Source organism: Alexandromys fortis, unplaced genomic scaffold (genome assembly GCF_014885135.2).
Source record: "Alexandromys fortis isolate MF-2015 unplaced genomic scaffold, M_Fortis_MF-2015_v1.1 scaffold_67, whole genome shotgun sequence".
Lineage (NCBI taxonomy): Eukaryota > Metazoa > Chordata > Mammalia > Rodentia > Cricetidae > Alexandromys > Alexandromys fortis.
This window is the reverse complement of record NW_026067945.1, coordinates 5,767,545-5,791,475: the sequence shown is the minus strand read 5'-3', so window position 1 is coordinate 5,791,475 and position 23,931 is coordinate 5,767,545. Positions and strand designations below refer to the sequence as shown.

General features: G+C 42.2%; 1 long non-coding RNA gene across 1 annotated transcript in view; it reads right to left on the bottom strand.

Moving 5' to 3' along the window:
* LOC126505958 (uncharacterized) overlaps window positions 1-23,931 on the bottom strand; it is an 85,673-nt gene that overhangs the window by 37,024 nt on the left and 24,718 nt on the right. Inside the window, exons 2-4 of the long non-coding RNA XR_007593036.1 lie at window positions 12,811-12,920; window positions 12,030-12,132; window positions 10,193-10,253 (exon numbers count right to left, since the gene is read on the bottom strand). This is a non-coding gene — a long non-coding RNA (uncharacterized lncRNA). The remainder of the gene's footprint in view (window positions 1-10,192; window positions 10,254-12,029; window positions 12,133-12,810; window positions 12,921-23,931) is intronic.

The window sequence follows — 23,931 nt, the reverse complement described above, 5'->3', positions numbered from 1 at the left end:
CGGAGGCAAGAAGATCAAAGTCATCTGGGGTTGTGAGAGCAACTTTGAGGATAGTTCCCAATCACAGAGACCCTGTCTTCAAACTAAAAGGAGAAAATTGATTCTAAGAAGCTCAGTGGGGTAGCATATCTGAAGTTCCTTTCTCTGGAACTTACTGGTTATGGACACTATATACAACAACAAGTGAGTATTCTAAAGCACCTTCTAGTGGTGCCTAACTTACACGAGGCACTTCCTAAACTCTAGCAGCATTTAGCTTCTTTTGCTTATTTAAAAACTGTGTAACTTTTATTTCCAGAAGGGTACATATTCCATGTTGTACATGTGCAGGTCAAGGGACAGCTTGCAGGGCCTAATTTTCTCATTCCACCATACAGACCCCAGGGAGTCTCATACGATCAGGTTATGTCATTGAGATCAGGCTTGGAAGTAAACGCCTTTATCCACTAAGCCACCCTTCTCCCCCTATCTTTTAAAATGTGTTTGATATTTACAAACCTAAAACTTGTGGCTCATCTTTCTTTTAATGCCCAGGTCAATAAGTATGACTATTAAACTATAAATGTGAACTTTGGCATTTGCTTTAAGGTTCAATGAACAGTGCAGAAATAAATATTCTCAATACACCAATGGTGAGGAATAGATCTGTCAATCGATGACGTAAAATGAAGAGCCTTGTTTGTTTAATATTAAAGCATCAGAAATCGGTAGCAGAGTCCTAAAGCAAGAGAAAACGTCAGCCCCAGATGTTTCTCCCAGATTCTAGCCATAGCTGTGATACAGGTGATGTAATTTGAGCATCAGTGGAAGCTTGAGGTCCTACACCTTGGCTTTGTTTTTGTTTTGTTATAGAAAACAAATAATTAAAATTTGCATTTGTAAAATTATAGAAAAAACATTTTCCCAATGTCAGACTCATGTCTGGGCAGTTGATAAAGGGTGCACATTCCTAGAACTGGATAAAGAAACACCCAGATCTATAATGTAAAGACAAACTGCCCACAAATCTCGACTTGTGGGCATCTTAACTCCTTTTCTGATTCTACATGAGGTTGAAAGTCACGTTAGTATTAATGGTTGTATAGTTTTTAATCTGAAAGCGTTTTCCTCTGCAAGACCAGATCTTACTATAGACACATTTTTTTTTAGCATTGGTAAAGCATGCCTTTATGAAAGAAAAACATGATAAACAAAGAACTTTTAGATGTGTCAGACTCAACATTGTACGTCAGCAACATGAAACACATTGCCTTTCAGGGGGGGTCTAACTTTTAAACTGTTTTAAACAACCAACGACATAGAAAACTGGGCTGGCATCAGACTTTTTTGAGTCCTAGTGATAAGTGAAGTAAAAGAGAAAGAAACTTGTCAAAATACCATTCCATCTCCCGTAATTAGGTCTGCTCGCAAGGATAACAGCTGTAACCAGAGTTTGAAACCAGGATGCTTCCCATCTTGATTAAAGGCATTCAGGAAGACCAGACCACAGTTTATGTAAAAGGCATTTTTTTTTCAACTCTTCTGCAGAAATAAATGTGTTTCCCAGGCACTCACATGTGCTACTGTATTCCGTGGTTGTTGCTGAAAAGAAATCTTTGAAGGGGGGATAAAATTCTCCACTCTGATTGGCCTACAAGAGAGCGAATATGACGTGAATACTTGAGAATGTGACTGTGCGCCATGTAGCTTCATTTTTTTCACATGTGCACGCAAGTGCTTCACACCCCCGGGGAAGAGGTCTGCGTAACCAAAATGCTAGCAATAGCAAAGTTGATCGCAATTCCCATCGCTTACCCACTTATTTCAGGTACCTGGTGTGTAGTTGCTTATTTATTACTTAATAACAATCGTTTGAAATAATTACTATTATTATCTCCATTTTGATAATAAACACTGAAAAGCACTGAGCGGTTGGGCAAATTGCCTAAGGTCATAGAGGTCAGCTTCTAGGTGTGGAAGTTCTTCATGCCCTGATGCAAATGCAGTCACAAACAAAAATGTTGGTAGAGAATTCATGAGTCACTTCTGTCTGGTGACAGTATGGGATACAAGTGATCTAAGACAGAACCACATTAGTTTTTGGACATTGAAGAAAAAAGTGAACCCCATCTATCAATAAATGTAATCCAAAAAAAGGCATATGGGTACACATACATAAATATGAATATATACATATAAACTCAGCTACGTAATATGACAAGTATTTTTTAATTTTTCACGGAGATTTATTCTCCTTATCTGAAATAACTCAAAGGTGTCTGTCATGTGATCTTGCTGTCAGAGGCTAGCCCTGTTATAAGGCAAGCAAGTTCTAATGTCTGATGAACAAGCACATATTTGCTAGTATAATTATATTCGTGTCCCTAGCTTTGAGTATTATCCAGAAATATTGTATTTGTAAGGGACAAAAAGCCAACCCAAACCAACTCAAACTAAAAGGAAGAACATGCTAGTTTCTACAAGACAGGAGGCTAGAGCGTTTTAGCACTCGGCATGACGGAATCCAGGCACTCGGCCAAGTCGTTCCAGACATCTGTCCCTTGTTCCTGCTCTGTGCCCTTCTCTTCGCTCTGTTCACCAACCCCTTCCGGGTCAGGGCCGCTAGATCGCCAGTCATTGACTGCATGTGGGTATTCTAGAAATGAGAACTCTTCTCTCCAGGAAGCTCTGGATTGGTCTGCCCTGCATGCTCCCTTCATCCCTGAGCAAATCACTGCCTTCAACCCAGTGAGGCATCCTATAGGTCCACCAAGAAGGAGGAAAGGGAAAGAGGGAGGAAAGAAAGGAAAATACACACACAGGAGGAGGTACTCATATAAATAGTAGAGTGAATAGGTTTAGTCTCCCTTAGCCCAGATCTTTCCAACAGATTTTCATCTTCAGTGTTATTTCAAGGTTTAGCTTCCAAAATAAGAACTGAGTAAATCATTCATCCTCCTCCTGAAGTTATGCCCTTTATTTTTGCCCTCTTATTTTATTGTTTTATTTATTTCAATGGGATAAAGTTTTTGTGGATGATGTCACTGGGGGAAACTTCCTTCTTCACTGGAGTTTGTGATAACTATCATCACCAGGGTGACAAAGACATCATTCCAATAAACCTACGCTCATACTTAAAATAACAACAACATAAATTATCAAGTGGATACAAACCAAGTGCTTCCCACTGCACATTGATAATTTCTCAGAGACTCTGAAGTGATGGGGTCCTCCATAGCCCTTGCTTACACTGTAGTATATTCCTGCCTTCCTAAAAACAAAGTTCCCATGACTGCATGTGTGGCAATACTTCATTACAAGGCCAAACAGATGCAAATCCAGAAACTTCTCAACTGATTGAACAAGGATGAGCATCACAACTTCTGAGGGCTCCATGGGGATCAAGTACGAAATAAATAAAGACATAAATAAAAATTTTAGAAAGAGTCTGCTATTAGAAATGAGAACGACTAGGGAAATGCATTCAGGCAACTAGAGTCTGAAAGATAAAGAGTTGGATAGGATGGACAGAAGCTCTCGGGTCATTCTGCTTCATTCCAGTCTTGTATTGATCCTAAGACTTCTTCCTAGTGAAAGGAGGAAGAGAGAGAGAGAGAGAGAGAGAGAGAGAGAGAGAGAGAGAGAGAGAGCCAGAGAGTGAGAGCCAGAGACAGAAACAGAGACAGAGACAGAGACAGAGACAGAGAGAGCCAGAGAGTGAGAGCCAGAGAGAGAGAGAGAGAGAGAGAGAGAGAGAGAGAGAGAGAGAGAGAGAGAGGAGACTGGGCACCATGCCACAGAGAGCACGTGCCATGCCAGATGCAGTGCCCTGAGCCTAAAGCCCCCACTGCATTACCATAGAGTTTCCTCTTGAAATTTTTCCTTCTCACTAGCATGTCTATGATACTTTTTGACCCCAGGATAACAGAATAAGGACTGAGGCCTCAATGATTCCCTCCATAGGGCACCATCATTGGACAGCCTTTCATTTGCTGATCCACCCCCACCTTTCCCCTTTCTCTGACCTCTCTTAGCCTACAAGCACTAGAGCTACTGAAGAACGAGAAGCCATCAATCTGCGTGCCCTCCTGAAAAACAGGATTTCCTCATCTTGTGTGGACAGGTAGCACGGACTTTCTTCTCTTTCCTTTTACGTCCCTCCCACCTAACGCAAGTCCCTTGACTTCGTTTCCTGTCACTGCCATAAAATACTCTGACGAAAGCAGCGTAAGAGAGGAAGAGGTTTCTTTGTGCTCGGAGATCGCTGATGTGGTCCATCATTGTCGGAAGTCCCTGTGGCCGGAGCCTGAGGTAGTTAGTCACATAATAAAGAACAAAGACACAGAGGACAGCAGAAGAGCTTGGCTCACTGTCTCCGATTTACACAGTCTAGGATCCCAGCCCAGGCAGGAAGAGCTCCACCCATACAGGTGTGCCCTGCTATCTCAACTCATGCAATCAGGATAATACACCATGGGCACACCAAAAGGCCATCTCCCAGGTGTTTCTAGATTCTGTCACGTGCACACTTAACACGCACCATCACGACAGGTTTTGACACTTATGAACGCTCCTTCAAATTGATGCATGGTGTTTGGTGGTTATTTCCTGTACATCTCAGAATCCACCCTACCAATCATGGGTCTTCATCCTCGTGACCACATCCATGCCTGGGAGAGATGTCCTCAGGGTCCTGGAGGACGTGAGGAAGAGCTTCTCTTGGCTTTCCCAGTGGCACAGCTGAACCAGGGGTCCAAGGATTGGACTTTATCTGGCTCTCTTCTTGACCAGTCTGCGGCACCCCCACTGTGCCAATATGATCAAGGTTATAGCATGGTGCGAATGGGGGATATGAAGCTCTAAGAGGTGAAGCGACAGCATCCATCCATATAGTTGCTGTTGACTATTACGAGTGTTCTGGGAGGCTGGCTATGTGCTGTGAGTTTGGTCCTTAATGGAGTGATGCTGAGCTGTGGTGGGCTTTAAGATGTGGAGCTTAGAGGGACCTCAAGATGGTCTCCTCTCCTCATTCCAGCTTTTTGTCTGTCAGATGATCTCTCTTGAAAAGCACGCCATTGCTCTGATGCCCTGTGCCATGGGTGATACAGCCAGGAGCCCTCATTGGAGCTGATGCTGTGCTGTCCGGAATCCTCTAACACTGGCTTAAAGAAAGTCCTTTTTTTTTTTTTTTTTTTTTTTTTTTTGATACCCCAGCCTCAGGAATGTCATTATAGAAAGAGAGAACAAATTAACACAGTAGTTAACTGGTGGAGTCAGAGTTCAGGGCCATGTTTCCCCGATTCCCAGGCTGGCCTCCCTGCCCTGTATCCTGCTACCCATTCACAGGATCTTATTCTCTAATGGCCTAGAGCAGGGGCATCAAGGACACCATTAAGGATCCTTTTCATAGGGAGACCAGAAAGCAATTCCTTCCATTCCCCAGGCATCCATTCCTCCAGAGTCTTTATGTAGGCATCAGAGAGCAGATACCAGCCCCAAGGCCGTTGTATTAATCAGAGGGGAGCACAAGCCCCATTGGCTGGGGGCCAGGCAAGCTTAACCCCCCCATCCCTGCAGCAAGCAGATTAGCACCTGCCATCTGGCAACCAGAGGCTCCCCATGAAAGCTGCAGCCCCCACCCCAGGAATCACTGGTCTGTCCTGCACCAGTCAGAACCAATGAAACTTTGATGGCTCTATTAATGAAGATGAAAACTCGAGATATGCCAAACAGAGATTAAATGGCATCTTGGTAACATGATTATCCCTGAATTACTAGCCGTGTAGTGAGCCAGCGAAATAACTAATCTTGGGGAAAGGTGGGTGCTTTGGACAGGAATGGATGTCGTTTGCTCTCTCAGAGTAGAAGTTTAGGATACTGAACACCTAGGAGGGGCTTCCTCTGTCCTAGAAGTCACTCTGCTTCACGGACGTCATTTCTTCAAGTTCTCAGGCTCAAAATTCAAAATAATCCATAATACGACAAAGAGGGTGTGTGCTAGGTAGGAAAGCAAGGAAGGGGCACAAGAATCTGGCAAATGTTTGTATCTGGAGACTCCTGGCAAAACGAGCAGAATGCAAAGGAAGAAAGAGAGACAGACACAAGGACAAAATCTAAGGTTCACAGTTACGTCATTATTCAGCTTCCTATTACATGTCTACATGCATGCTTTGTATTTGTCATGTGCCCTGTGTGTTAGTGTGGGAAGGTGCAAGCGTGCACACAGAGCTCAGACATCAAGCTTCAGAGGCTGGTAGTCCCTCACCTTTCTGCTCATTGAAGGAATGGGATTTTCTGCAGATTCTGTGTCTCGTGCAATGGCCTTGCAGAAGATTGCACCACTGTGTCGAGCTGCTACTGGGGCTATGGCAACCCAAGACCAGGGCAACAGAACTGTGTGAGAATGCTATTACCCACCCAGCCATCCCCCACACCCCCAACCCTGTTGTTGGTGTGCACATCAGTGCACACCATTTTGCAACCAGCATTGCTATTGTCCTGAGAAAGCTCAGGCATGGGTTAGTGACATAGCTCAGCAGGTAAAGGATCTTGTAGTGGTGCTTGAAGACCCAGGACCCACATGGCGGAAGGAGACATTGACTCCTGAAAGTTTTCCACTCACCTCCACATTTACACTTTGTGGTACAAACACACACACACACGCGCACACACACACGCATACACACAAACACATGCATGCACACACACAACAATATATATATTTAATTTAAAGAAAGTTCAAGCTTAAATGTGGTAGTAACATCTCTAAGGTCAAACATCTAGTTGAGGCCAAGCTAAGGACCAGCTCCAGGGCTTTCATGTCTCAATGTTAGTGAGGGCTTAAGGAGATGTCACGTTTTGGATTACATTGAAGGAAGCTACGACAACCTTTGAGGAAGTTCCAAGGATTAACCCCTGAGTGGAAAACCAGTCCCCAAAAGAAAAATTTTGACAATTTCCTCTTCTTTAAGATAGACGATGGAGCTGGAATTGTAGTGAATATCTGTAAATTATTAATTATTGGATGGATAAAGTGTCTGTAGTATAGCTGGAGCTGTGTGAGAAAGGCTTTACTTGGCAACTGTGGAGGGGAACATGGGAACACTGAAAATCATGGTTTAGAGAATCACAAGCTCTCTCTCAGGAAGGAATCACATGTTTTCTGGGTCAGAATGGCCTTTCACTTGGGGCTAAAATTTCAAACACTACCAGCTGGGCAGGAATTGGGACAAATGTTTAGTCACTGAGGCCATGGCTGGAGGTTAAAGATGGCATCATATTATCTAAAGGAATGAGTCGACCCATTTTGTGGACTTCTTCTCTTACCTTTTACTTTAAGCCCTTCATCTACTATCTATTTCTCTTAAAATTCAATGTCAGCCTCTCATTTATGTATATATATACATATATATATATATGTATATATACATATATACATTTACATACATACACATACATTCTGGCGAGACACCTCCGACCAGCCATGCTACCTCCACACTTTCACTCTTACTTGCACCCCTCAGAAGGACCCTCTAGATGGAACATGGGACACATGTTGAGTCTGTGTGCTCTCGCCAGGTGTTGGTAGAACCTCAGGAACTCCTTGCAGGAGAATTGACAGACAGGATATAATCACGCGCGCACGCGCGCACGCACGCGCGCGCGCGCACACACACACACACACACACACACACTTGTAAGTTTTAGAGACTTAGAAACTACAATGTCCACATACTGTGGTTAGACTTCTAAAGCTCCCGTCTCAAAAGGAAAATCATTTGCTGGTTTTGCCCAAAGAAACTAATTCTTTCTGCTCCTGCACAGCATGTCACTCTGTAGGCCGTACCCTTTCCTTAACAGGTTTCTTCTCAATACGTGATTCTCCTTAAATCACATATCAATATATTATCAAAATTATGGGAATCAAATGTGAATTAACAAACTTCTTAAATGATGACATGCTTATACAAGGCTTTAGGTGGCTTTGCTATGCTCCAATTTATGGTATAGATTCTGTTTTTTTTTTTTAATTTTACCTAAAATAATTAGCTGGCATAAGATACTTGTCCTAAGGCGGGAGATGGCTAGTGGATGTGAACATGATGCATCCAGAATGAGAAATTTCATTATTTGAATTCCATCATTGGAAATGCAATCATTTTTTTTATACTTCGGAGGAAAGAGGACTTAGATATATCTAAAGTTACCATTTAAAACCAACCCGCAAGCCACCAATAATGATGGGAGCCAAACTAATCAATGCAAGAGGCAAAAGCACCAAGCCTTGTTGGTTTTGAGTCTCTCTGTTTCCCACTGATTCTTGAATATCGTCTTAATATCATCAGCGTAAATGCCCCTCTACGCTCAGAAGAAAACTATCTCAGCTCCCCTCAGATGTGTTGAAAGCAACAGCAAGAGCCACTCAGAGCTGCTGAGAGAAGGAATGCAAATGCTCCCGAGCAGACATGGTTAGAGCACAGCTGAGGGCTGAACAGAACGCAGTGCAAAGAGAGAAGAGCTGGCTGAAGGAGAGACACCACAGTGGCGCTTCAAAATCCAGTGTCACTGTTTTGTGGCATTCCCCTGGAAGCCAGGTGACATCTTGGGAGAGACTTCCTCTTTAAAGACCCCAACACACATGCTCACAGGCTCACAGAGAAGCTGGAAGCAGTGTGGCGTCGCTTAGGTATTTTGCTTTGATTTAGAGAGGGGTTCCTATATCCTGGGCCTTGGAGCTTAGTTGGTAGGATAACTGGGGTCTTCTAATCTCCCGCTTCTGCCTCATGAGTATTGGAATTACAGGCATGTACAGGCACACTGGTTTTAAGAGGTCCTGGAGACTGAACTAGGGATGCGAGCATGCTCAGCTAGCACCCTGCAAACTGAGCCATAGTCCCAGCCCCAGAGCCCAGATACAGCTGAAACGCTAATTAAGCCCACATTTGTTGATCACAGTATAAGAATAATAGTGTTAAACTGGTTTTACTACTGCCTCTGTGTGTATACAAGTGTTTTTAGACATGTGTGCTAATACAATCATTGTCTACAAATAATCCATCCACAAAACTCCTCCTTTAGAAGCGGCTATGTTTTGTTTCACGTGTGGTGCCCTGCACACTGCTACAATTCTGAGTAACTACGTTTGATTAAAAGCTGTCAGATTTATCTTTCCAGCGTGAGGGAAGAAATATGTGTTTCTCTAGAAAGGAAATCAATATGTCCATGTGATAGATGTAGGCTCGAAGGCTGGATACTGTCTCTTTAAATGATGAAACAGAAATGGCAGGGCAGCTCCCACCCTGGCTGCTGACATCACTCTAGTGTGAGGCAAAGCTCCTGTTTAAATCTTGTAATCTGTGTTTATAGGATAGACTTACAGTCACTGACCTAATAGCGATCATTCCGACTTGTTAAGTAACAGAGTCCTGCATCTGAGGTGGCCCTGATTTGCTTTGTTTAAATTTCCTTCGCGGAATCTTTTAGACAGAACCCTGCACTGCTGCTCGCTTGTCGTCACAGACGACTCTCCTGATTAGAAAAAGGTGTCCAGTTCTGGAGGCTCCAGACGTGGACTGGAGAAACCACTCTCTCAAGGTAAACCAAAGTGAAATCCTCAAAAGTGAGTCTCAGGCTGTGCCAGCCACAGAGGAAGCAGGAAGCATCCTTGGGCAAGGGAAGAAGACTATTTGTGACAAAGCCTAGCCAAAGGGCTCCTCCCTGTTCTGATACCATGTCCTGTGTCCTACTTCCCGTAGGATTCCAGGGACTCAATTAGAGCTGTGCTGACTTGGAAAAAAAAATGTCCGTGTGGGTGAGATGAGAAGACACTTCACTCAGAGATGGAACACCCAGCAGACAAGGGTCCAGCTAAGACAGCTAAAAAAATCAGGGGTCACAGATAGCTTCCCAGCCACTGTGCGTGTGCCTCTGCAATCACCACAGTACAACCAATCTAATGACTGTTGAAGCAATGTCTGCAGCTGTAGGCTCATGAAGTGGCTTAAAATTGCCAAGTTGTCTTGTCTGAAGTGGATATTTGCAACCAATTTAAACAACAAGGTTCTCTAAGTGAGCTTACAAAATTCCCTTTAAAAATGTTGGTTTCTACTCTTTGGTCAGTGATGGAAGGGAAGACATTCTATAGACAGATATTCAAATGTGTGTCCCTATATTAACTCCCTGATCAAAAACCCTTAAATTGCATGGTACTCACGGCACCTAGTGAAGGTCCTGCCAATTGCGTCTTACTAAATGCTCCTTGCTTCGGTTGCATCCTACAAAGTGAAGAAATATAAGGGTAAACATTTGTAAAGAATATTCCCCAGCCATTTGTCAGCATGCACATACCAAAGCCCAGAATGAAGAAGAGAGGTAAGCACACCATCTCACCTCTATCTGAGGAGTTGTTGGCAACTGAAATCTAGGAAAGGGAGAGTGGGTTTTCTTTAAAGGTGTGCTTTCTAGTAGGGCAATGATGCTCCTGTGGATGGACATATGTGGAAGAATATATAGGCAGAAAAAATTGAACTCAGTGTTGGAATTTTGTGTGTGTGTGTGTGTGTGCGTGCGTGCGTGCGTGCGTGCGTGTGTGTGTGTGTGTGTGTGTGTTTTGCAGTGTGGGTATGGAAGCAGGAGTGGATCAGTTTAGAGGAACTGAAACACAAATATATTCAAAATCCGTTGAATGAAATTCTCAAAACATGTTTGAACAAAAACATTCTAAAAAGCAGAAAAATCAAGCCTTTGATCAAAAAGTAGAAGGGACTACTGTCTTGGCCTAATGCTAGATTATCTCATCCCCTTGCTCCATGTCTACCCTTGCCTCTTTCCAACTACTGCAATATCCAAGCCACCAGAAACTTGAGTTTCAGCGCCCACTAACCACCATCACCCATATTATAACTGGTTAGAACCCTTGCCCATTGCTTGCACACATTAGGATTAGCTAAGCTATTACAACTGTAGTGATTAGAATATACTCATGCTCAGCAGTAATAAACTATATCTACTATTCCTGTTACAATCTTACATGTTACATATATTGATGGTTTAGTTTGATAATATGGTCATTTATTGCTTAATTACAGAACCTGTCCTTAAAAGTGTGTTGTTAGCCGGGTGGTGATGGCACATGCCTTTAACCCCAATACTCAGGAGGCAGAGGCAGGCTGATATCTGTGAGTTCAAGACCAGCCTGGTTTACAAAGTGAGTTCCAGGACAACTAGGACTGGTCCACAGAGAAACCCTGTCTTGAAAAAAATTTAAAAAATGTGTGTTGTTAGTAGAGAAATTGAACTGGTGCCTAACTAGAAGCTTCCTCCCTACCGACTAACATTTATAGTACTAAAAGGTAATCAGTATGATACCAGAGGAGAAAGATAATCACCAATATCTCACAGTTACAAATCCTGCAACCTATAACAGTGGCCTGCCAGCAAGATAAACTGGTGTAATAGTGGCACGAATGTTATAGAGGTAACCAACCACTTTCTGACTAGATTTAAGACCCACCCCATGATGTGGAACCCATCCCTGACACTGCTTGGGTGGCCAAGAACCTGAGACTAGATAGCTCATGGGCCTAGAGGAAAACCCAATACTATTATTCTGCTAAAGAACATAGCAATTAAATAGCTCCTAATGACATTTTTCTATACCTGTAGATCAATGCCTTACTCAGCCCACATAAGAGAAGCTTCTTCTTGCAGAAGCTTCCTGGGGATTAACACAGAGACCTACAACTGAACAATACTGAGAGAGTGTGAGACATTGGAGTACTCAGTCCTACATAGGATGTCTTCATCAAACTCCTCCACTTAAGGCTCAGAGATCTAAGAGACAATGGAAAGATTATAAGAGCCACAGGTAGTAGAAGACTTCAAGGAGATACTGTTTCTTCTAGATACAACAGGAATGATTCACATATGAACTCAGATACTGTGGCGTACACACATGGCATGATCAGGTTCAAGCTACCTGTTAACTTGTACAAATGCTTTTTGAGCCCAAGGTGAGATTCTAAATGTTCTGTGTAGGAATGTGTACTCACATGTTTGTATGTGTTGTCTTGTGTGCAGTTTGCACAATTGATCATCGGGCTCAAATTCACTGCATCTTCCTTCATCTGTCCTTAATTCTTAGTTTTCTTAGTTCTGAAAAATGATCGACAAAACAATCCCAACCTAACTATTGTCTGTTATCACAGTTCTTGCAATTTAATTTTTCATATTGGGCTGCTATATTGTTCAGTATTCTTCCTTAATGAGCTATGACACTTTCCATTACACAGCATCTTTTGTGGACATTTTAAAAGAATTGAAATCTGTCTTGAGATTCTTTCAAATTTGAATTTTTTTTTTGCTTTGATTTTTGTTCTCATATGCAATCCTCTGGGCTACCTCTGTCCAACCTTTCTTCATAGTATTTTACCTGTTGTAGCTAGGAATCTAATGCATATGATAAATTCTGTTTTCAGTCTGATGTGATATTTCATAGAGAGTTATATCCATTCACATTATATATAATGACTGGTCTATTCCATTTCTCCAACCTATACTTTATTTTTTTTCCTTTTATATTTTTCTATTGTTGCTTCCTATGGGTTATTTGTTTTGTTATTGACTCAAGTTCCTTTCCATTCTTTCATTCTTTTATTTATTCTCCTGGAGAGAATAATCTTGTCTCTGACTCAACTCTTGTTTCCAAAAAGTTAACATCCCTTAGTTCAGAGATCTGGGCTTCCACTTAGGCTTTGGTGACTGCTTCTGCTGCTTCTCCTCTTTTCCTCTGAGCCTATTGTGGGCTTGTTAAATTTCCTCCCAACCACTCACCTTCTGCTCCTGGGTCTTGGTGGTCGCGGTATGACGTATTTCCATTTATTTCTTCTTCTGGATCTCTAAACCATTTGCCGGCGTGAATTACATCTTTTCTTCTGATTCACCTGATGAATATATTAATTTAGAAATTGTGATTTAAGGACCCAAAGATATTCATGATGTTTTAATGGTACAACATTGAGAACACCTATTATCTTTTCTTTCACCTCTCCATCTCTTCTGTGTGCTCTACCTCAATGACAAGCCATTTGTCATTGCCTTTGGTGACAGAATCACATTAAAGAGGTTGTGATGCAGACACTGAGAGAAACAATTAATAAATGGAACCTCCTGAACCTGAAAAGCTTCTGTAAAGCAAAGGACAGGGTCAACAAGACAAAACAACAGCCTACAGAATGGGAAAATATCTTCACCAACCCCATATCAGACAGCTGTCTGATCTCCAAAATATATAAAGAACTCAAGAAACTGGTCATCAAAAGAACAAATAACACATTTTAAAAAATGGTGTACAGACCTAACAGAGGACTCTCAACAGAGGAATTTTAGAATGGCTGAAAGATACCTAAGGAAATGTTCAACATCCTTAGTCATCAGAGAAATTCAAATCTAAACAACTTTGAGATTCCATCTTACACCTCTAAGAATGGCCAAGATCAAAAACACTGATGACAACTTGTGCTGGAGAGGTTGTGGGATAAAGGGAACACTCCTGCATTGCTGGTGTGAGTGCAAATTAGTACAGCCCCTTTGGCTATCAGTATGGCAATTTCTCAGAAAATTAGGAAACAAACTTCCTCTCCTAAAATATATAGTTTTGTATGTTTGGCATCTTTTCATCTTCTCATCTATTCACAAGTATTCTTGGTATTTCAAAGATATAAAGAACTCACAGCAAAGCAGAAGAAAGGAAAGAGGGAAAAGGAAGGAACCCGGAAAAATGTCAAGGAAGTAAGACCTCACTTCTGAATCTTAACCCCTTTGTATCTATCTATCTATCTATCTATCTATCTATCTATCTATCTATCTATCTATGTTTCAAGACAGGGCTTCTCTGTGTAACAGCCTTGGATGGCCTAGAACTCGCTTTGTAGACCAGGCTGGCCTCGAACTCAGAGAGATCCTCCTGCCTTTGATTCCCAATTGCTGAAATTAACATTATACACCACCACTGCCCAGCTAAAATTTATTTTAAATCTTTCCACAGTAATTCCATTTCCACTGGCTCGGTTTTTAAATGTTCTTCCTTTGCTAAGAAACATTACACCCAACCGCTTTGGAAATTGACTTCCCCATCCAGTCAGAGCAGAGAGGGCTAAAGAGGTGACTTCCATGTATTGGGGGCAGTAATGGTCAGACGGTGACACAGCCTCAATCTGGTTCTCTAGTGTCCTTGATCAGAACTCTTCTGCTCTGAGAGGCATTTGCCAACTCTAGGACATGCCTTTACAGGTACAATCCAGACAGGAGGAGCCTCGGCTCCATCCCTTTCCATCTTGACAACAGCTCTCTCAGAGGGAGTTTGAGTGCCAGATAACCAAGCTCTAACCCCAGTTCTCCTCTGACAAACTGTGGGGCCTCAAGCATGCTCTGGGGCTATTATTAAGAGCTATAATTTTGGTTACTTTTATTATTAATTGCTATTTTATTATTTAAAAGAGGATGTATATTAAGAAACATTTATATAACACATTTGTATAGCCATAAGAGGTAGGTCAGGTGGAGCATAGTTAAGACCAAATGCTTAATACATGAAGGTGCTTAGAAGCTCCTTCTTGCCTTATCGTTAATGCTATGCATCTGTGGTCTGGAGTTAAGCATTATTCTTGTGAATGCCATGGGTTAGGTGCTATTACTATCCTCTTCAACTTCAGCTTCGTCTTTATGTGTTCCCGTGTATTGTGGCACTGTGTGACATTTTTTTCTCTGCTTGTTCCATCAGGAAACATTCTTCCATTTCTCAGGCACAGTCATCTTGGCACATCTAACATGTTTGCCCTTCTTAGTACCTCTATTTACCCTCTTCCTGTTCTCTGTCACTGTATCATTGTCTCTTCCAGCCACCTTACTGGGTACCAACCCTCCTCCGGCACACAGTGTTCCAAGGCTGTTGCCAGACACTCCCGCCTTCGCATCACCTCAGGCCTTGGAGATCAGGACCAGGCCCAACCAAATGGTTGACCTTAAAATATCTATCCACCCATCTCCAAAGCCAACATTTATTTCTTATACCAAATCTTGTAAAATATGCACCTCACCATTCAAAAAATCTTTTATCCATCTCTCATAAACACTGAGCTGACTTGTTTGCAAAGGCCTATCGCCCAACATTTAAAATATTTATATAGCTTATGTATTAATATGTTATTCTCAGCTATAAACATGCTGGATTTAAAATCAAAATACAGTGTGTGAACTTGCTTTTAGCATGCCACAAGTCATCTTGACACATAGCAGCTTTGTGTTCAATCACATAAATCTAAGTAGGTCTGGCAATAAAGATACGTTTAATGATATGGGAAGTGAAAAATGCTGGTTACTGGGCATGGGTAGATGCCATTTCTAGGTTCATGTAACTCGAGAGTGGGCTACACGGCAAGAATTGTCATTGCAATGCCAGGCTCAGCCCATACTAGCAAAGCTCTACCTTGTATAGCATGATGGAAGTTTTGCCTGCAAGGCAGTTACTGCAATATCACAGGGAGAATGTCTACAAAGAACTGGGACCATCTTAGTGGCACTTTGATGGTTAAAGAATCGTTCTGGGAACAGTCTACAGCATGTATCTAGTAAAGAAATGATGGTCTGTACTGTCCAATGTTCCAGCTTCCTTCCCTGAAATGACTAGGAAATAGGCTGTCATCCATAGGGGTGAAGGAAGGAAAGCAGAGCCGGTCAGTAGTAAGCACTTAGCACTGCAGAGCGTAGGAATGGCTGTGATGAAGAGGAAGGAGGACAGGAATCAGCTTGGCTAACTCTAGGTCCGCGCCTTGATGACTGGATCGACAGCGGCACACTTTCCTAAAACAGGAAGTCCAAGAGATATAGGTGGGGGAGGAGGTCATGTGCGACCCCTGTACAGCCATTCAGTTTTATATTTTGTAAGGCTTGTGTTGTGTATAAGATGCCTAGGAGGAGGCTTTCCTTATTAGACTGCAAGAGTCAGGCCACCAGGGACATAGGCGGTTTTTAGTATTCTAATCAATGATAAATGCTCAGTGGATTCTGGATGAAGGCGTTTTTAGATGAGTTTTTTGGTCTAAGTGAGGACTGTGTTCTAGACAACTATGTAATGCCCTTTAGGTTTTAGTGCTCAGAACGTCTTGGATATCCTTCAGTATTCTCATGACCATGTTATATCTATAAATATGAATATTCTATTTCACAACCAAATAGGTACAATTATAACAATCTCATTAAGATCCTAGTGCTATTATTGGTGTTTGTTAGCAAACACAAGCAAGGTAGACTGACTCACAGAAGAGGAAAAACTGCCAGAATAAATCTTCAAAGTGGTGGGACTGAGTAGAACAAATAAATTCACAACACGGGAGGGAATTTCTCTCATACATCATTAGATATATCGCCCTTAAGATACCCTTGAATTGCTTAGGATGTTAGAGTTCATCATTTGGGGAAGACTGTAAACTGTATCTCTATATGCATACACACAGAGAAGCATATTATATATATAAATACATATAACACATCATATAAAGTATATAACATATAACACACATATATTTCTATATATGTGTTTATGTATATGTGTGCATAATATACATATATATATATATATATGTTACACTCCAGGGAGGATTGTAGCCTAAGAATGAGAGGCAATGAGAAGAAAAAAACCTCTAATAAATTGTTCTATTACTTAGAGAAGATGGAAGAAGATCATGCTGACCCAAAAAGCAAGAGTTACCTGCCTGTCCCTTTAAGCAGTCTCGTGTACAAATCAAATACAGATGGCCATAACATTTCTAACCTTCCTGTCAATTACTCTCGATGAAGCGTGCATTAATTATTGAAATGCTTTCACAGTATACAGGTTTTAGTGGTTACGTTACCACAGATAATTTCCACTTTCTGATTAGAAGCTGGCCTAAGCAATTCCGTTTATGAGAATTCATTTCTTGACTGTAATAAAAACTACAAATGCAGTAGTATGTTTTTCTTTTTCTACTTAACAAAGCAAGCTACACAGGTCTTGGAAGTCAGTACCACATTAGCATGGCATCCAAAGCATAAACTCTGGCTAAGCCCAACACGGGGTGGGAGAGATGACTCAGGTTGTAAACAGTTTGCCAGCAAGCCCGAAGACCTGAGTTCAATCCCCAGGACTCAGATGGTAAAAGGAGAAAACAGCTCCTGCAAGTTGTCATCCAGCCGCTATAACCTTACTACGGTACACGTGTGCTCTCTCTCTCTCTCTCTCTCTCTCTCTCTCTCTCTCTCTCTCTCTCTCTCTCTCTCTCTCTCTCACACACACACACACACACACNCATCATGCTGTCCCTCTGCGAGAATTTACCTATGGGTTGTGGGGGCAGAATGTCGTCCTGAGTGCAAATCTACCCAGAGAGTAGCTCAAGGAGCTCTGTGGTGTGGTGTGTGTGTGTGTGTGTGAGTGTGTGTATGAGTATATGTTTGTGCTTATCTGTGAATGTGCATGAATATATTGTGTATTCGAGTGTGTATATGAGAATGTGTGTGTATGTGTGTGTGTGTGTGTATGCATGAGTACATGTATGGAAATTACAGGAGCTAGACTTTGAATTTTAGTGTTCTTAGGAATCATCACCAGAGACACATATGTCTACACATACATTTTATCCCTTATTTTTTTTTTTTTCTGATTGAGTCTTCCACTGTAGATCAGGCTGGCTCTGGCCTCAGGATCTTCTTGACTTAGCCTCCTAAGTCTTAGGATGACAGATGTAGGCCTGACAAAATGGACATAATTTTAATTTGAAATGAATGATCCATTAACGATGATTTTAAAAGATGTACTCACAGGGTTGGGGAGCTGTGGAGGACCTGTGGGGAAAGTACTTGATGTCCAGGCATGAGGACCAATGTCAGAGCCCCAGGTCCCAGGTAAGAAGCTAGATATGGTAGCAGGGACCCGTAATCCCAGTACTGGGAAATGAGACAGCCACGCCCTGGTCAGCTCTTCTAGCCAATCAGGTGAGCTCCAGTTTCAGTGAGAAATCCTGTCTCCATCACCAAGAAAGAGATCAAATGAGAAGAAGATACTAAGGTTGGTGACCTTTACCCTCCATACACATGCTTGAGGGCATGCACACGCGGACACACGCATACATGCGCATGCACACACACATGCACTCACAGATGTGGACACTCACCTAGAGGCCTCCGCTCACTTGTTCATCTGTAATGTCGGTATGTCAAAGGCTGTTCTGTCTGCTTCCAGGCCACGTGACTAATCTCATATCCAGCCAAGAAAAGGCTGCCCTAAGCTAGAAAATAATGGGGTATGTTGCTCTTTAACTCCAGTGCAGGGGAACGCATGAAACCCAAATCAGAACGGTTGACCCAAGTCAGAGCGGTTGTACAGGTCATGCCCCTCTGACCATCAGAGGAAGAAGCCAGCACTGGAGAGCCAGGCAGAATGGTGCATTTTCAAAACTATGTGTAATAGATCTGAAAAAAGAAGAGTCTAGGAGAGGCCCAGTCAGTGGAGCCCCTCCCTTGCAAACATGAGGACCCAAGTTCAGTTTTCTGAATCCTTATGACAAAAGTCAGTCCCAGTAATGTTTGCCCTGCAATCCCAGCTCTGCAGAGATGGAGATTAACAGGTTCCTGGGACTCGCCCCTCGGCAGAATAGTACAACTGGCGAGCTCAGGCCAGAAAGAGACCTTAAGCAGATTGAAAGGGGCCTAAGGAGCAGTGTCCAAGGTTGACCTCTGGCTTTCACACACGTGTACAAACATGTGCACGTGCACACACAAACAAGCACACACCATACATACAGAACACAAAACAAACTCAAGCGAGAATGTACAATAAGCCGGGCAGTGGTGGCGCACGCCTTTAATCCCAGCACTTGGGAGGCAGAGGCAGGCGGATCTCTGTGAGTTTGAGGCCAGCCTGGTCTACAAGAGCTAGTTCCAGGACAGGAACCGAAAAAAAAAAAAAAAGCAAAAAAAAAAAAAAAATACAGTCTGTATGTTAAGAGCGAGTGATTGCCAGAAACCAAGGCTTGTGTATCATACCCTCTGGAAGAATTTATAAGACACTCTCTTAGCAGGGAAAGTCTATGGTTGGATTCATGACCTATTGATTAATGGAATAATACACAGGTAATTTATGGTATTAGTTTTACTGAATTAAAAGCTTAGTTAATGTTATTTATAGAGCCGCTCCATAACAACAAAATGTTTTATGTTGAGCACTTTACACTTTAAAGGTGTTTTGGGGGTCAATGAGACAACCCAGTAGGTAAAGCTGCGTGCCACCAAGTCTGAACACCTAAATTTGATCCCAAGGACCCATGACTGTAGAAGTGAACAGACTCCTAAAAGGGGTCTTCTGACCCCAACATATGCACCAAGGCACATGTGTATGAGTAGGCAGACAGGCAGACACATACAGACACTCACACTGGTTTTATTCGTTTCTTTGTTTTTAATCTTGAGAAACTCTTTGGTTTTGAGAGTCAGAGACTTCAGATAGCTCATCTGAGGGTAGATCAAATTTGGCAAAAAACAGTCAAAACTCCAGGGTGACCTCATGATGAGGCCAGTACCTGACACTTTTTCAAACTCTTTTCTATTCTATTAAAATCAGACAGAGGTAGTCTCGTGTCCACAGATGAGATGAGACTCTAAAGGTCAGGAAGCCAGAACAAGTCAGGATTCAAATCCATTCACAAAAGGAATAAGAAGCACATTCTTGGGGCTGGAGAGTTTGCTTAGCAGTTAAGAGTATTTGTTGTTCTTGCAAAGGACACCAAATCAATTCCCAGTACCTGCATGGAGGCTCATCACCTCCTCAAGCACCGGGCATACATAGAGTACACAGACAGATGTGCAGGCAGAACACTCATCCACACAAAGTAACAAAATAAAATCTAGAAGAAAAGGAAGAAAAGAAGGAAGAGAAGGAGGGAGGGAGGGAAGGAGAGAGGAAGGAAGAAAGGAAGGAAGGAAGGAAGGAAGGAAGGAAGGAAGGAAGGAAGGAAGGAAGGAAGGAAGGAAGGAAATGAGAGAGGGAAGAAGATACAAGCATTCTCATGCTTTTTTGACTCCATCTTCTTAAGTGGAATGGGGGTCATTTCTAAGTTTTCTCATCCGGGACTTCTTGTCTGTGAGAGCCATGTATGGTCTGTCTTAGTTGGTAGAAGCCTTTTCACCTTCTCCAGATTAACAAAGGAAATCTTCGGCTCAACTCCCACTGTGCAACCAGGAGCAATCCAGGCAGTTAACGCTTGGACTCGACCCTCCATTCGAGAGTCAGAAATTAAAGAAACCTCAGAAACTAAAGAGCTCACAAGCTCATGGTGTCTACAACTAGTAGCAAGTTCACATGCAAGTTTGCTTCTGAACATTCCTTGAGATCAAATATCAGTCTCTCCCCTCTCCCTTTTAAGTTAATTAGCATATGGGGAAGGGGAAAAGAAGAATGGGGAAAGAGGCAAAGAGAAGGAAGGGGAACTGTGATGAGTGAGTGAGTGATATATACACGCGCAGAATTATCGCCATGAAACCCGTTCATCTGTGCGGTTACCGTGTGTTCATAGGTTTACTATTAAAGAAAGAATTGAAAGAAAACTGTTTCTCAATATGATCACAGGCTTCATATGCTAATGTCCATATAATGTTTCAGTACTACCTGGTTAAATGTGCGTGATCAACCTACGACTCTTGGGCGTGTAGTTGACTTCTGATCTTCATCGCTAGAAAGAAACTCTAAAAGCTGAATCTGAGAGTCTAGAGATCTGTTTCCAATACTCGACAGTGACCTTCAACAAAGTCGCGGCAGGATGACGTGGCTGCCTTCCCCTAAGGTGCTTGTAAAAGTATCCCATGAGTCACAAGGGGGAGCAGACAAAAATGTGCAAAGGAAATTAGGTAAAAAAAAAAACATTTTTTCCTATCTGAGAAATCAACTGACTGTACGATCTAGCAATATGCTGGAAGTGTCACCTTCAGCTCTGAACTGAGACTCGGCCTGTTCTCCAGAGGTCATGATGGGGTCAGCCTCGCAGGCGATGAGTCACAAAGCCTGGCTCATGCGTTAGGCCACTTCCTGACCGAATGACCTCACTGGAGCAGAACAGGACGTAACCACCGCCTAACACGTTAGTACAGCAGTTGGTGGATTGCACTCACGCATTCTGTTTCAGCATGTAGATGTGAAAACACATGCAGCAGTTAGAACCTGCGGAACCTTGCCCTAGACTGTACGTACACCAACCGTTTCGATTACGATCGCCTCAACAGCTATCTTCTGTAGCCTCCACCCTGTTCTGACTCGTGCTACTACCAGCCCAGTAAAGGTCTCATTGATTTTGCAGAGCACGGGAAAGACAATAGAAGCCTCATGGGGTAGCCAGACTTAGAAGGTATGGGTTGTTCTGCATTGACAAAGAGAGAAACAAAACCGTCTAGTGTTGCTAAAGGAAAATAAAAACAGGGGGAAAGGGAGAAAATCAGTTGTAAAAGTTGAATTTGGGAAGAAATCCTAGAGGATCCTGAATGGCAGTTCAAATAGTCAGGATAAGAAACAGAAATCTTAGACAATAGCAAATCAAAATGAGTGTTGGGTCCATTGAAGGCTTGGCAGGTGAAGATGATGGAAGAGAGAGCCTGGAGTAACAAGGTAAATACAGAACCTTCCAGAACAGTAGCTATGATGGTTCTGAAGAGAGAGTGGGGGTGGGGGAGACAGAAGTTGTGCACAAGGTGACTGAGACACAATGTTGTTCTTCACAGTAGTTCCCAGGAAAATCTTCTTCCTGGGCCCTAAATCCTCACCAAATCACACGTTATCACTAGACTCTTGTCATCAAAATAGAAAAGAAACTAAAGCAGAGCTAAATGGTAGTATGCTTGAGACTCTGGGTTCAATTCTTAGCATGAAAAGGAAAAGAAAGAGATAGAGAGGGTAGGAAAGGGGATGGGAGGGGAGAGAAAAGGAGAGGAGCAAAGACATTTCTAGCATTTGTCAGACGGAGGCAGGAAGAGCAATATGATCTTGAGGCCAGTGTGGCTAACAAAGTGTGTCCTGTTTAAAAGAGAGGAGAGGTAAATATGAATACCTAGGTCTAGGTATAAACTAGAGGGAACATCAGTTTCTTTTTATTATTTTTATTGAGCTCTACATTTTTCTCTGTTCCCCTCCCTTCCTCTTCCCTCCCCTTCTAACCTTTCCCATGGTCCCCATGTTCCCAATTTACTCAGGAGATCTTTTCTTTTTCTACTTCCCATGTAATTTAGATCCATATATGTCTCTCTTACGGTCTTCGTTGATGTCTAGGTTCTCTGGAATTGTGAATTGTAGGCTGGTTTTTCTTTGCTTTATTTCTAAAAGTCACTTATGAATGAGTACATGTGATATTTGTCTTTATGGGTCTAGGTTACCTCACTCAATATGAAGAACATCAGTTCTTTTTTAGTTCTGGAACCTATGGCATGATTGGATGAGACATGGGCCAAAAATGCCAACAGTACATGCTAAAAAGATGACTATATTTTACTTGTTTGCTTTTACTAAACCTTGCCTCTAGTCTCAGAATGTGGTCTAAGACAACCCAATTTTTGAGCATCCGACTGCATCCCTGTGATTAGTCATGCTCTTATTCCCAGCTTGTCCAAGAAGATGTAAAACCCAGAAGGCTCTGACTATTGTCTCTACCTTCTCAGAGAGGCTGCCAACAGAGGATGAGAGCCTAAACCAACTTGTTAGTTGAATGGAGCTAAAACTGTGTGTGAGAGTACGCATTTAAAAAGACAACTTCTGAGTAGTTGAATAAGTTGTAAAATGTAACATGTGTGTACTTACAACCAAGTAACTTCACTTGAAGTACTCATAATGAATGGGCAAGTGTGTATGAGAAAACTCAACGAATGTCCCTAAATAGATGTTCATGAATGTGCTGTTGTAATAGCCCAAAGGTGGGGGAAACTTTGGAACACACAGTATGAGAACCACTGACCCAGCCTAACATGAAGTAGGTAGAGACTAGCACATCTGCTTCTACTAACAAGGTGAGATGGCCAAGACATCAGTGAAGGAAGTATCAACTGCACAGTGATATGATATAACACTTGTTCTCTAAATTCCCCTGGAGGGATAAAGAACTGTCAGATATACACTGTAGATGGGTCATATCCTTGGGTTGGAAAGACCACTGAAATTGGAAATAATGCCAAAGACCTCAGTTCTATCTTCTACCACCTTTATATAAAGGGGCGAATAAAGATAAGACAATTGTTTTGCCCTTCAAATATAATTTGAGAATGAAATTCCTTAGTTCTAAAATGTTGATTATTATTTTTGACAAAGAAGCCAAAAATTGTACAATGGAAAAAAGAAAGCATCTTCAATGAATGGTGCTGGCATAATTGGATATCAAACTGTAGAAGAATGCAAATAGATCCATGTCTATCGCCATGTACAAAACTCAAGTCCAAGTGGATCAAAGACCTCAGCATAAATCCAGGTGCACTAAACCTGACAGAAGAAAAAGTGTGAAGTAGCCTTTAACTTATTGGCACAGGAGACCACTTCTTGAATATAAGACCAATAGCACAGACACTGAGAGGAACAATTACTAAATGGGACCTCCTGAAACTGAGAAGTTTCTATAAATCAAAGGACATGATCAACAAGCAAAAACATCAATCTACAGAATGGGAAAAGATCTTCAGCAATCCCACATCCGACAGAGGGCTGATCTCCAAATTTTTTTTAATTAATTTATTTATTTATTAAAGATTTCTGTCTCTTCCCCACCGCCGCCTCCCCTTTCCCTCCCCCTCCCCCAATCAAATCCCCCTCCCTCGTCAGCCCAAAAAGCAATCAGGGTTCTCTGCCCTGTGGGAAGTCCAAGGACCACCCACCTTCATCCAGGTCTAGTAAGG